Raw genomic sequence first — 15,396 nt, 5'->3', positions numbered from 1 at the left:
TTCAATTCTTCAAGGGTCTTCATTGCAACTTTAAGGTACTATAATACGCAACGGTTTGCAGACCGTAGTTAGATTTACAAAAATACATAATGGATCACAGTCCATATTTTCTATCCTCATTTAGCCCCACTAGTTGCCATTTTCATAAAACCTCTAAGAGAATATATATTTCATTCATCCATTCACTACATGTGAATGGCCCATGCATTTTACAACGTATTTCTGCAAAATAATTCCGGGATCTAAGTTGTGGGGGAGCCTGCTCGCCAGGTCAAAATGAGTCATGCAAAATACTGAAAGTCAACTGCCTCGGGGGGTGTTCCCAAGAAAACCCCTCCGATGGTCACGTTAGTCAATAGTGTTTAGAGAGAGTTTGTAGAGGGAGAGAGTGAACAAAATTAATTACCTTGCTAATCTGTGAAGATTAGTATTTATAGGAGAGTATTAACTTACTTGATTAGGGTTAAGATTAGGCCCTTCTAGGGCGTATTAGGCCTTGTTGGGCTATATTAGGGTTTCTCGGGATGCGTGTTGTGCATGATTATGAAATTTTCCTATTTAGGGTTTAAGTAAGGGTAATTTGGTAATTTTCATATTTAATTGGTGTGGACGCATAGGGGGTCAAAACAATAGCCCACGACAAATTCGTAAAGCGCACTTCGCGGTTAGCTAGTTTGTCGGAAAATATCGATTGAATGAAATCAACCGGTTAGGAAACATTATACAAGGTCGGTAATTTTTTTTATTTTTTTAGCTTGACCCTAGTGCTGCCAAGGCTGGCTAGCTGGCTGGGTAAGTTGCTGCTGCCCAGGTGATCTATTGCGTGGGCGAGCTGCTGCCCGGGCCGGCTAGCTGTCGGGGCGACCAAGTGCCTAGGTGATTAGATCCCTGGACTTGCTGTTGCCCGGGCTGGCTAGCTACCTGGGCGAAGATTTGCCTCAGCATGCTGCTACTTGGGCAGGCTGGCTGGTTGCCAGGGCGAAGATCTTCCTAGGCGGTGCTTCTTGGCCTGCTACTAGGCATTGCTGCCTGGTCTGCTGCTGGGCAGTACTGCATGGCCTGCTACTAGGCGTTGCTGCCAGGCAGGCTGGTGGACAAAGATGCCTAGAAGACTACTAGGCGAAGATGCATGGCAGGCTGCTCGGCGATGATGTCTGGCAGGATGCTAGGCGTAGATACCTGGCAGGCTTCTTGGCAATGATGCCTAATAGGCTGATGGGCGATGATGCCTGGTAGGCTACTAGGTGATGATGAGGTTAGGAGGGTAGAGTGATGATGTTAAGCGAGCTTGGGCACCAGCACATGGTAGGTGATGAGGTTAGGAGGGCGGGGCGATGATGTTGGTGATGCGTTAGCGCGCACTAGAACGCACCAGCACGCACCAACTCGCACCAGTCTATGATCCTCGGCTTGGGCGATGGTAGGCTGTGCATCAGCAAGCACGTAAGTGATGAGTGGCATTTATGCCACAATTTAGTGTTCTTTTTACGGGGTTTCCCTCCCATTTGTAGCTTGTTTGTCCCCTTTTTCTCTCCTTTTTGTTCTTCTTTTCTTTGTTTTCCTTTCTCATTGTTTTCTTTTTTTTGTTTTGTAGGAATCAAGGCATTGGAAGAAGAGCAATTCACCCCCAAAATCCCCTGTGTGCGGGCGCGCATCACTGTGAGAACCCGCGCAGGAAGGCTTCAAGAACAAAACTCAAACAGAATGTTTTGCGCGCCTTGTGTGCGGGCGCGCGCCTTTGATATGTGCGGGCGCGCAGCCCTGGGAGAACCCGCACAACACAGCAGCAGAAGTAGAGCCAAAACAAAGAGTAGTGTGCGCCTTGTGCGCGCCTTGTGTGCGGGCGCACACTCTTCAAGCGCGAGCGCGTAGTATTGCTGGGAGAAGGCGCGCATCCATGGGTCTAATTCCCCGTACCCACAGGTCTGCGGGCGCACAGGATTTGCGAGGACGCACGCACAACATCTGCGCGGGCGCGCAGTGTATATGCGCGGGCGCGCACCGCTGAGTTTCAGTTTTTTTTATTTCGTATTTTTGTATCTTTTAAGGGACCTATATATAGATGGTCGTAGGGTAGATTAGAGGGGCATCTAGCCTTATCTTAGAAGACAATTAAACCCTAATCTTAGAGAGAGAAAGTGTAGTATTACTCAAGTTATCTTCATGTATGCAACTTTAGTTCAAGTTTCATTTCAATCAATCAAGCAACTTTGCAAGTTTTAATCTTTCTGCCATTACCTACTTAGTAATCTCTATTCCTTTCTCTTAGATTAGTTTATTTGCACTCTAGTTGTTTATTTCTATCTATTTTGTGGATTGACATCTTTGGTATTTTCATTGTTTTTGATCATGTTTGCTTCCATTTCTATTTTGTTTTCATTTAGTTTTATCATCATGTTTAATCTCCCTTCTCTAGGCTAATTTCTTAGCTAGGGGAAGGGGGTGGAAAATATGTGTTGAATGTTGGATGAATGATGATGGTTGGATTGAATACATGCCTTAAATTGATGAAAGATATGATTTTAAATGGCTTGAGATTATTGTTGCACTTTATTTGATTGCCTTCTAGTTTAAATGCATGAAAATGATTTGAACTAGATTAAGATCACCTCTATTTTGATGATTGCATGAAAATGAGTTGTTAAAATAGAGTTCTATGATTTGTGCCTCTTTATTCTCTTGATTTTGCTAGTGTCTAATAGGATGCATGAGAATGATTCTATTAGCATAGGGCTCTTTCATTGATTTGCTTAGACTATTGCATGAGAATGAATTGTTTAGGTAGGATCTTGAGTTCTTTGGCATGTTCTTCAAGATAACTATCGTTATTCACCTCTTTCTAACCATGTTTGGCACCCTCGTACCCTTAGCGTCGTTCTCTCTTGATTTTTAATCTTCTTTATATTTGCTTGTTTGTAGTCTTAGTGCTTTTTATCCAAAAACCAACAAAAATATTCCCCTTTTAACTCTTGCATTAGTGACATTGATGTTAAACGAGTGTGCTTCCTTAGTGGATCGACCCTTTACTTGCCACTAACTAGTTTAGTGTAAGTTTAGGCATTATAAATAAATAATTTGATTAGGGTTAATAGTTTAACGACCTATCCTAGCCCAATCAAATTTTGGCGCCGTTGCCGGGGAAGCGGCTTGTTTGGTGTCTAATTTGCTTTTGTTAGAGTAATTTTAATTGCTTTCTTTTTTTTTGTTTTGTTCTATCATACTTGTCATTGCTAATTGTTTGCTTAGCTTTGGTGAATGCTTAGAAGATCTCAAGGACCACCTACCCATCAAATTGACCAAGAAATCAACCGAACTTTAAGACAAATCCGTAGGCTTTTTCAAGAAGAAGGAAGAGGACTTGGTGCTATAATTGATAGTGGGAGTGATTCTTACTCTTCTAGTTCGCAAAGTGAATCAATGGCGGGACAAGAAGATGATGTTTTATTTCGTGAGTTTGGAAATCCGGAGGATTATGAGCTCACGGGAGGGATTTTGTTACCCGTCACGGAGACTAACTTCACAATTCATCCCCAATATACAAGAATGGTTCAATCGGAGTAATTTTCGGGATCTACAAGTGAAGATCCCATAGAGCACCTTGATAGATTCCTTGAGCTATGTGCCATGATTCAAACCAACCAAGTTTCTCAAGAGTACATCCGGATGCATTTATTTCGACAATCTCTTTCGGGTAGAGCAAAGAAGTGGTTGAAGCAAGTGAAGCCTAACTCACTCACATCTTGGAGGGAGGTAGTTAAGGCATTCTTGAAGAGGTTCATTTCCGAGGAGAAGACCGCCGAGATGAGAAGGAAGATTGCATCATTTGAACAAGAAGCGGATGAGAGTCTTAATGAAGCTTGGGAGCGGTTCAAAGAGTTGGTACAAGCATGTCCTCACCATGAATATAATCAAAGTTTGCTCATGAGATTTTTCTACGATGGTTTGGAGCCCATGTCTAGAGCCAACTTAGATGCGGGGGCGGGTGGTCAACTAATCAAGATCCCTCAAAATCAAGTGGAGGCAACAATCGAGGAGGTAGCAAAGAACTACTCTTGGGGAGGTAGGAGAAGGAGTGCACCGAAGAAAGGTGGGATGTATGAATTGGAGAAGGTCGATCAATTGCAACATCAAATTGAGCAACTCACAAAAGGGTTTCAAAGTTGAACACAAGTGTTAATGCAAGCTCAAGTGGTGGAGCAAGCTCTTCTCAAGTCAACTCTTTTTCATGTCAAAATTGTGGAGGAACAAACCATGATACATCTTATTGTGGAGGGTTGAGCCCCGAGCATGTGGCGGCATACAACACAAGACAAGACGGTTTTAGAGGAGGTGGTGGTGGAGTAGCTTGGAGACAACCACCACCCGGGTTTGCATCTCAACCTCAACAATGGGGCCAACAAGCTCAACCTTCTTACAATTCCAACCCCCAATACCAAAATCCACCTCCATCTCAAAACCAAAACCCAAGAGGAAGCTACCCTAGGAACAACCAATACAACAACCAAAACCAATACAACAATCGAACCCAAGGGGCCCAAAGAAATCAAGAACCAGCACCTCAAGCGGAGCCAACACCCACACAACTCCTTCAAGCCATGCATGCACAAATGCAAACTTTTGGGCAACAAATGCAAGAAATAAGGGCTCACAACAAGATGGTTGATTCACAACTTGCTCAATTGGCCGAGAGGGCTCCTTTCAATTCACCATCAACTCTACCCGGACAACCACAACCTAACCCATCTCATAACCAAAAACCCGATACATGCAAGGCAATCACTTTGAGTTCGGGAACTTCCTATGATGGTCCAAGTGAGGGGGATAGTGAGGGAAAGAAGGGAGGAGAAGAGAGTGTGAATGAAGATAGGAGAGGGGAGGAGGAAAAAGTTGATGAGGTCGAAGGAAGTTCGGAGAAGAAGAAGCTCAACAACGAGATGACAACTTCAATTCCTAGTGAGACTAGGAACCTTGATGGACCGGTTCCTTTTCCAAGTAGGCTTGCGGAGAGGAAGTTGAATGACAAGTTTGCAAAATTTCTAAGTGTGATGAAGAACTTGCACATCAATCTCCCTTTTCTTGAAGTAGTGACACAAATGCCATCTTACTCCAAATTTCTCAAGGATATCCTCACCAACAAAAGGAAGCTCAATGATGAGCTTATCACCCTTCCACACCAAGTGAGTGCGCTTGTTCAACATAAAATGCCCAAGAAGGAGAAGGATCCGGGGAGTTTCACTTTGCCGGTGAAAATTGGGAACATGGAAGCTAGGGGTGCATTGGCCGATCTTGGAGCAAGTGTTAGTCTAATCCCCTTATCCATTGCTCAAAAACTCAATATTGAGATGATCCCTACAAGGAAGACCATTCAACTAGCCGACCGCTCGGTGAAGTTACCTTGTGGAGAACTTGAGGATGTTCCAATTCAAGTGGGACACATCTGTGTGCCTTGTGACTTTGTAGTGATGGACATGGAGGAAGATGTGGATACACCCTTGATCTTGGGTCGGGAAGCTCTCAAGACTTTGGCGGCGGTCATCAATTGCAAAAACAACACCATCACATGTGAAGTGGCCGATGAGAAGATAGTTTTTGAGTTCTCCAAGTTGCTAAAGACTCCTATGGTTGAAAAGTGCTATCGTGTTGATGTTGTGAATGAGGAGTTGGACCGTTTGGGAAGGGTTATGATGAAGCCTCAAGATCCAATTGTGGAAGCTCTAACATGCAATGAAGAGTTCCACTCTCAAGAAGCCAAAGAATTTGTCATGGCAATGGAGGAATCCTCAAAGGAGGAAGTTGATGAACAAGACAAGATCGTACTTGAATCAATGGAGGAAAAATCGGAGGAGAGTTCCAAGCCTCCTCCTAAGGTAGAACTCAAGCCCCTCCCCCCTTCTTTGAAATATGCTTATCTTGATGAGGAGGAAAAATACCCTATTATTGTCAATGCTACCCTTGATGAACTTAATTTGAAAAAATTGCTTGATGTTTTGAGAAAATACAAGGATGTGATAGGGTATAGCATTGATGATATCAAGGGAATTAGTCCTTCTCTTTGCATGCATCGTATTCATCTTGAGGATGATCATTCCACCTCCATTGAACCTCAAAGGAGGTTGAACCCCAACCTCCAAGAGGTTGTCAAGAAAGAAATTTTGAAACTACGTGAGGCGGGCATCATCTATGCTATCTCCGATAGCAAGTGGGTGAGCCCGGTTCATGTGGTTCCCAAAAAGGGTGGAATGACCATTGTCAAGAATGAAAAGGGAGAGGAAATCTCCACCTGGACGGTGACCGGGTGGAGAATGTGTATTGATTATAGGAGATTGAACAAAAACACCAAGAAAGATCATTTTCCTCTCCCTTTCACGGACCAAATGCTTGAAAGGCTTTCTCACCACGCTTTCTTTTGCTTCTTGGATGGATATTCCGGATTTTTCCAAATCCCTATCCATCCAAGCGATCAAGAGAAAACTACTTTCACATGTCCATATGGGACATTTGCAAACCGAAGAATGCCATTCGGATTATGCAATGCTCCCTCTACTTTTCAACGATGCATGACTTCTATTTTCTCCGAAATGCTTGAAAAAGAAATTGAGGTTTTCATGGATGATTTTAGTGTTGGTGGCTCATATTTTGACACTTGTCTTTTTAACCTTGAAAGAGTTTTGCAAAGGTGTCAAGACGAGTTTGGTGTTGAATTGGGAAAAGTTCCATTTTATGGTCGAGGAGGGCATTGTTCTCGGTCATAAAGTTTCAAAAAATGGCATTGAGGTTGATCTGGCCAAAGTTTCGGTGATTGAGAGATTGCCCCCTCCTACTTTCGTCACGGGAGTACGTGCTTTTCTTGGGCATGCCGGTTTCTACCGGAGGTTTATAAAAGATTTCTCCTCAATCGCCAAACCTTTGACCGAATTACTCAAGAAAGATGTTGTTTTTAGCTTTGATGAGGCTTTCCTAGAGGCATTTCGTAAGCTCAAGGAAGCTCTCATCTCTTCTCCTATTGTGCGAGCTCCGGATTGGAGCTTGCCTTTTGAGCTAATGTGCGATGCGAGTGATTTTGCAGTAGGTGCCGTCCTTGGTCAAAAGAAGGAAGGAAGATCATGTGTCATCTACTATGCAAGTAGAACTCTAGATGAAGCTCAAAAGAACTATACAACAATGGAGAAGGAGATGCTAGCCGTAGTCTTTGCATTTGACAAATTCCGGTCCTATCTCATATGTTCCAAAGTCATCGTGTACACGGACCATATCGCGGTGCGATACCTCATGACTAAAAAGGAAGCGAAGCATCGCTTGATCCGGTGGGTTCTCTCTCTTTAAGATTTTAACATGGAAATGAGAGATAAAAAGGGAGCGGAGAATTATGTAGCGGCGGATCGTTTGTCAAGGCTTCCATTTGAAAACAAGGAGGTTGTTCCGATCAATGATGAGATAGGGATCGAAGTTCTAATGGCTATGGTAGCGTCTTCTACACCTTAGTATGCCGATATTGCCAACTACCTTGCTTGTGGAGTAGTGCCTCCGGAATTCTCCTCTCAACAAAGGAAAAAGTTCTTCAAAGAAGTGAGGAGATATTTTTGGAATGATCCCTACCTTTTTAAGCAATGTGGTGACGGTCTATTTAGGAAATGTGTCCCCGACCATGAAATTGAGGGGGTCCTTGAGCATTGTCACGCACTACCATGTGGGGGACATGGTGGTGTTGACAAGACGGTAGCAAAAATTTCCCAATCTCTACTTTGGTGGCCTTCAATGCACAAGGATACTCACAAATTCATCATGCAATGTGACCGATGCCAAAGAAGTGGTGGCATCACTAAGAGGGACGAGATGCCTCAACAAGGTATTCTAGAGGTAGAGCCTTTCGATGTGTAGGGAGTGGATTTTATGGGTCCTTTCGTTTCTTCATGTGGAAACCTTTACATCTTGGTAGCGGTTGACTATGTGACGAAGTGGATAGAAGCTATACCCTCTCCTACCAATGACCATAAAGTTGTTCTCAAGCTTCTCAAGAAGATAATTTTTCCTAGGTTTGGGGTACCAAGGGTTCTAATCAGTGACGGAGGGTCTCATTTTGCCAAAAAGCAATTGGAAGCTCTCCTCAAGAAATATGGTGTTCATCACAAGGTCGGTCTACCCTACCATCCTCAAACGCAAGGGCAAGTGGAAGTGTCAAATCGAGAAATCAAGAATGTCCTCGAGAGGATGGTAAACAAATCAAGGAAAGATTGGTCCCTAAAGCTTGACGATACTCTTTGGGCTCTTCGAACGGCATACAAGACTCCCATTGGTACAACCCCCTATAGGTTGGTGTATGGGAAGGCTTGCCACTTGCCGGTCGAGCTAGAATACAAAGCTTGGTGGGCCATCAAAGAGCTAAACATGGATTTGTCGTTGGCGGGTGAAAAGAGGTTGTTGAAGCTCAACGAGCTCGAGGAGCTTAGAGATGATGCCTATGAAAACTCAAGAGTCTACAAGGAGAAGACAAAAAAGTGGCACGACCAACATATCCGGATCAAGAGCTTCAAAGTTGGGGACAAAGTCTTGCTCTTCAACTCAAGGCTTCGTTTGTTCCCGGGCAAGCTCAAATCCAAATGGTCGGGGCCTTTCGTTGTATCAAAGACCACTCCTTATGGTTCTTTTGAGTTGGATGCCGACGGAAACAAATTCATGGTGAATGGCTCTTGTTTGAAGCACTATTTCTGCAAGGAGGAAGTTGGTGTGATTGAGTGTTTGAGGCTAGACCCTTTTGGTCCAAAGCCACCCTTTTGAATAGATTTTCATCATGGTCAAGCTAATGACCTTATAAAGAAGCGCTCCCGGGAGGTAACCCGGCTTTTGAATCCTTTTCTTTACTATTTTCTATGTTTTTGGTAGGTTGTTTGTTTGATTTTTGTCTTATGGTTTCCGTTTTCCTCTATTCTTGTAGGCACTTGCATCTTTGGTGCGTGTTCGGGGGGAATTTGGAGGCCGTTTTGTGTTATATATGGAGCTAAGTTGGGGTTTGGAGACTTGGAAGTGAGTGAGGAGCATTTAAAGAGAAGCTTTTGATGAAGACCCTGTGCGCGGGCACGCAGGCCTGGGAGAACCCGCGCACAGGGAAGCTCAGCAAAACAGAACATGGCAGAAACTTTTGCGCGCCTTGTGCGCGACATCTGCGCGGGCGCGCAGAAGAGGTGTGCGCGGGCGTGCAGAAGTGGTGTGCGCGGGCGCGCAGGCCTGGGGGAACCCGCGCAGATTTAAGGCAAAAATTCCAGATTTTGGCAGAAGGTATTGCGCGACGTGTGTGCGCCATCTGCGCGGGCGCGCAGTTCACTTGCGCGGGCGCGCAGTATACCTGCGCGGGCGCGCAGATCTGGGTTTATCGGGGCTTAAATTTTCTTTTTCCCCGATTATTTCACAAATTTCTCAAAATCAGCCACAGTTCTCACTCTCTCTCCTCAAGAACTCAAGCCCTAATTTCCCAAATCCCCTCTAAACTCACTTTTTTCCTTGAAATTTCATCAAATCCCTTACATTCCCTCACTTTTCTCACAAATTCATCACTTTCCCCTCTCAAAATCATCCATTTTTCACCAAACTCGTGGTGGTTCTTTGGTGGTCGAGGTGGTGGTGCGTGAGGCTCTTGGAGGTCTTCAAACCCTTCAATTGTGGTATAATCCTAATCCTTGAGTACTTTGTAGTCTAAATTCATTAGATAAGATCATGTTTTAGGATCGTTAAGCAAGAATTGAGCTTGTATGAATTTTGTGTGACTTCGAGATAGTTTTGCTTATAATTGTGGATTTTGTTGTGAATTTCTTGGTGATTTGTGAGTATTGTTGATGAATATGGTTGTTTGCATGAAATTTGGCTAGCAATTACTTGACTTGGATATTGAGAATTGTGTGAGTGATCACTAGCCTAATTTTGAGCTTCGAAAATTGTTAATGCTTCGAAGATTGAAAAGGTATGTTGATTAAGAGTTTTTGATGCTTGATATTGAAATTTGCCTAGTGATTTTCTCTTTAGTGATTGAGTATTGCAAATTTTGGCGTTGATTATTGTTGTTCATAGTTGTTTTATCTTGTGCTATTTGTGTTTGGAAAGTTGTTGCTCCTAACCCCTTTTCAGATAGCAAGATCAAAGGTTTCAATAGTTGTTGTTGATGTGCGAAGGATTTGGTACTCTTGAGTGTTGGAATCACTTCGTGGTGTTCTCGGTATATCTTTGGGTTGTTGAGTAAAGTTGGTGAAGATGAGTGGTAGGAGAAGGAGTAGAAAGGAGCCTAGAATATCAGTTGATGAACCCCAACCTTCCTCTCAAAATCTAAACCAAGCACAATCCTCTATTCCCACCTTAAAATTTGTGAACCGACACCATGCTCCCATCCATCAAACACTCCTCAAACGCAAGCTTAACCCCACCCGACACTACTATCAACGCTCAATGCGTGACTTGGGGATAGATAAGGACCTTCGGTCCATTCTTGATAACCTTGGGATGAGTGAGTTCATCCAACACCAATACCCAACCTTCAAGGAACCCACCTACGAGTTCCTAGCTTCCTTTGAGAAGGAGCCCGTTGGAAACAACGAGTTCCAAATCTCCTTCCAACTCTTCAATGCCCGCCATGTCATCTCTCCTCGGCGTCTAAATGAACTCCTAGACTTTAACCCCGACGCCGATCTTCTTGCCCCATCCACCGAGCTCTTCCCCGAGTACGACGCTTTCCGTTGGTGGCGGACAATTACTGACATGGATGAGTTTAGTACTCGGTGGCTAGCCAAATTATCCATCCGGTACTCCGCATCCTACACCGCATCTTGGGGTTTGCGGTGTTCAGCAAACAGGACTTGAGCAAGCTCTCTCATGAAGAGCTCTTCACTCTTTGGGTCGCCACAAAGGAGGAGTTGAGTGGGCGGCTCAACATGGGGTACTGGTTTGTGCTATGTTGTGAGGCAATAAAAAATGGGAACAAGACGAGAGATATTGCCCTAGGTGGGATGATAACAAGGATTGCCTCGAAGCTAGGGGGTGAGGTTCTTTTCCCTTTTTGCACAACGGTGGGAAAAAAAGAGATATGTTCGTGGACATCTTATACATGCGGAAGTCGGCCTTCATCCAACCGACCGACGATGTGGACAACTTCCACGATTGGTGCGTTGAGAGGGAGCACCATTGCATTCTTCCATACCCGAGTCTCACTTCCTTGGAGCGGAACACAAGGAATTGTGGAAGATTCCTAAGGACAATGGTGTCCTTCCCAACGCTCTTGGAGGTGAGCGAAACATGATCGTCCGCGAGCGACAACAACAACAACAACAACAACAACAACAACAACAAGAACAACAACAAGAACAACATCAACAATTCCAACAACAACAACAATTTCACCAACAACAGTTTCATCAACAACAACAACAACAGCAAGGGTTTCAACTACAAGGTTTTCAATATGGGGAGGGATCCCAAGGTTTGCGCGTCGCGTCCCCTCCTCTAGCGAGGGAGGTATGGCCTCTTCCTCTTCTTCTTTTAACCTTGAGCGTGCCTTCCAAAACCTTTCAATGTAAGTAAACCGGTTGACGGAGGCCGCCGATGGGTACTCGGTTTACAATGCCAACATTTATGATTGGCATGTAAACCAAGGGCACTTTGAACTATCCGTATTTTCTGCCCCAACAGGGGCCGGTTCCTTCTTACGAGGAACCGCATGCTGACGGCACACCCCGTCAACCGGTTTGGCCCTATTGGTCCGGGCCTTCATCTCAAGGGGCCCCCCGTGTGAACTACCCCACCTCTGAGGGGTACGATTACAAGGCACCGGGGGGGTGTGATTACTGTGGGGACCCCAACTACCCCATGTACACATCCGACCCTCTTGAGATGCCCCCTCCCTTCGACGCTCTTCCGGACTACCAACAAGAGTTGTACCGGAACCGTGGTTTTCCACCGGGTTACACCGGTGGTTGGGACCCCCATGGCCCTCCTATCGACGTCGAATACGAGTGGCGTCCATATGGAGAGGGCTCTAGTTCTCACATGGAGGACTAGGGCCCTCGGGCCGAGTTTAGCCCTTCGTCCCACCCCATTTTCCACTTTGTTGAAACCGAGGACGGTTTTCTGTTCAAGTGTGGGGGGTGCTTATTTATTGTTTCATTCAAGGGCTTTGTTCTTATGGGGCGCAATTTTGGGCCAATAGTTGTCTTTTTGGAAGGTTCCTTCCCCTCTTTTCAAAAAATGATGATGATGATGCTTTTAATGAAACCTTGTGTTGTTTTGGCTCCCGTTATTTTCGAAAATCCAAATTCCCCTTTAATCCAAACATTTTCCTCTTTTCTTTGTTCTTTTTCTTTAGTAGTTTCTTTTCTCTATTTTGTTTTCTCCTTATTTCTTTGTATATATTTCTCTTGCTACTAACCAAATATTTGCCGAGTTGTTTTGGACTTTGACATTTTGTAGGGCTTATTGGTGCATTCCCCAAATTTTTTCGAGCAATGGAGTTTCAACGATTGTGGATTTGCGTTTGCTAAGCGTAATTGGGTGACAAATTCTCCTTCTCAACTCTTTAAATATTTGATTGGTTGCATAGATTAGGTTAGTTTAGGAAGGAGTTGAATGGTTCGAGGTTGTTTGATTTGGTTCTAAGGAACCTGGGATCGTTGATGTTGTATTCAACGATCATTGTATGTCGATTGGGATTTATATGATTTACATGCCTCATTTATGAACCTTTTTGATTTCTTCCTTTTTCTTTGTGTGTTTCTTTTCTTCTTTCTTTTGTGTGACATTCACGATCATGACAAGTGAAAATTTTTGAAAATTGAGAATTTGTTCGCTCATTTGGACATGTGGACCTATATGCTTTTGTTATGACATATTTTTGAATGCTTACCTTCCTAGTTGAAGAGGGTCTTCACGGTTTGAGAGTGCTTAGGGTTGAACTAGACACATTTTAAGCTAAGGTAGCCCGATTTAGAACTCTTGAGGACGTTTGAACCCCTAGTTCACGGGAAAGTGGTAAGATGGTGTTGCTCTCCGTAGTGAATAGGATTCTCTTGGTTGGTATTTGCTTATTTTCATGTCCCATGTGAGCGTTTATTGTTCAAGCCTCCATCACTTTTGTTGAGCGGCATTTTGGATCCTTAACTATGCGTGTCTTAATCCTTGTGTTGGTATCTAGCTCCCAAGATCGTGATCATATAACTCTAGAGGAGGAAGAGGGCATTTCTTCTCATTTTTCTTTGTTTTCCTTGTGTTTTGTTACAAATTTGGTTTTTATTTTACTTATACCTTCTTGCTAGCCATGTTGAGCCTTATTTCCCCTTTCTTGGTTAAGCCACATTACAAACCTAGCGGCCTATGTTCTACCAACCCTTGTAGTTAGTGAAGCATCGGCTTGTGAGGTTCGAGTTTGAGATTCTTGGTTTTAAGCAAGGAAGTTGTGCAATTTGGTTCGAATGAGGTCTTGAAAGTCTATTCATGAAAAAGTGTGCAAAAGGTTTGGCAAGGAAGTTGTAATTTATGAAAACCAAACACCATTCTAAAAAAAAAAAAAAATGATGGGGAAAAAAAGAAAGGAAAAAGAGAAGGAAAATTTGAGTTGAATGAAAATCTTGAAAAAAGAGTAGTATTGTCATGTAATTTGTATTAAAGGTTGTGATTTGAAATTTAGGTTAGATTCCTATGCTGTTATTGAGAGATGGCCACTCTTATGCTTCACTTAGGAGTTTCCACCAAAATTTTCAAATTAATTCCCAACCTTAACCTTTAGCCATGACGTTACAACCTTAACTAAGACCCTTGGACTTTAGAGGGGCGTGGTCAAGGAAACGGTGGAGGGAGATGGATTTCAACCCTATGGAGAGAGTATGCATAGTTGAGATGTCGGGATAGCCTCATTGTTCCACATAGAATCAATTGAAGCTAGCGGAGAGAACGTAGACCGTCTTGGATGGGGCTAGGGCGGAGGATGAAATCATTAGTTCTCTATGCTTAGCTTAGGTTTGTCTCTTTCAACCTTGAGCATCTTATAGCGTGTTTTCCCTCTTGAATTGAGAAAGGTAAGTATTCTTTGATCAATGTCATTATATTTGAGTCCAAATTGAGCATTTCTCACAATGGTACTTGATTGATTTTCTTGAACCTTGTCATGTTGTGTTTGTTATGTATGTTGTCTTTTGCCTTGGTTTCCTTTGCTTGAGGACAAGCAAGAAGCAAGTGTGGGGGAATTTGATGAGTGGCATTTATGCCACAATTTAGTGTTCTTTTTACGGGTTTTCCCTCCCATTTGTAGCTTGTTTGTCCCCTTTTTCTCTCCTTTTTGTTCTTCTTTTCTTTGTTTGCCTTTCTCCTTGTTTTCTTTGTTTTTGTTTTGTAGGAATCAAGGCATTGGAAGAAGAGCAATTCACCCCCAAAATCCCCTGTGTGCGGGCGCGCATCACTATGAGAACCCGCGCAGGAAGGCTTCAAGAACAGAACTCAAACAGAAGGTTTTGCGCGCCTTGTACGCGCCCTGTGTGCAAGCGCGCGCCTTTGATATGTGCGGGCGCGCAACCCTGGGAGAACCCGCACAAGACAGCAGCAGAAGCAGAGCCAAAACAGAGAGTAGTGTGCGCCTTGTCCGCGCCTTGTGTGCGGGCGCACACTCTTCAAGCGCGAGCGCGCAGTATTGCTGGGAGAAGGCGCGCATCCATGGGTCTAATTCCCCGTACCCACAGATCTGCGGGCGCACAGGATCTGCGAGGGCGCACGCACAACATCTGCGCTGGCGCGCAGTGTATATGCGCGGGCGCGCACAGCTGAGTTTCAGTTTTTTTTATTTCGTATTTTTGTATCTTTTAAGGGACCTATATATAGATGGTCGTAGGGTAGATTAGTGGGGCATCTAGCCTTATCTTAGAAGACAATTAAACCCTAATCTTAGAGAGAGAAAGTGTAGTATTACTCAAGTTATCTTCATGTATGCAACTTTGGTTCAAGTTTCATTTCAATCAATCAAGCAACTTTGCAAGTTTTAATCTTTCTACCATTGCCTACTTAGTAATCTCTATTCCTTTCTCTTAGCTTAGTTTATTTGCACTCTAGTTGTTTATTTCTATCTATTTTGTGGATTAACATCTTTGATATTTTCATTGTTTTTTATCATGTTTGCTTCCATGTCTATTTTGTTTTCATTTAGTTTTATCATCATGTTTAATCTCCCTTCTCTAGGCTAATTTCTTAGCTAGGGGAAGGGGGTGGAAAATATGTGTTGAATGTTAGATGAATGATGATGGTTGGATTGAATACATGCCTTAAATTGATGAAAGATATGATTTTTAATGGCTTGAGATTATTGTTGCACTTTATTTGATTGCCTTCTAGTTTAAATGCATGAAAATGATTTGAACTAGATTAAGATCACCTCTATTT

At 43.5% G+C, this 15,396-nt stretch overlaps 1 non-coding gene across 1 annotated transcript; it reads right to left on the bottom strand.

Annotated features, from left to right (window-relative positions):
- Positions 1 to 3,799: 3,799 nt before the first annotated feature.
- Positions 3,800 to 3,906, bottom strand: LOC145569555 (small nucleolar RNA R71). Its single transcript, XR_014096149.1, has one exon. It is a non-coding gene; the product is annotated as a small nucleolar RNA R71 (small nucleolar RNA).
- Positions 3,907 to 15,396: the final 11,490 nt, after the last annotated feature.

Source organism: Chenopodium album, chromosome 11, assembly GCF_948465745.1.
Source record: "Chenopodium album chromosome 11, dcCheAlbu1.1, whole genome shotgun sequence".
Classification (NCBI taxonomy): domain Eukaryota; kingdom Viridiplantae; phylum Streptophyta; class Magnoliopsida; order Caryophyllales; family Amaranthaceae; genus Chenopodium; species Chenopodium album.
This window is presented reverse-complemented; position numbering and strand designations above follow the sequence as displayed.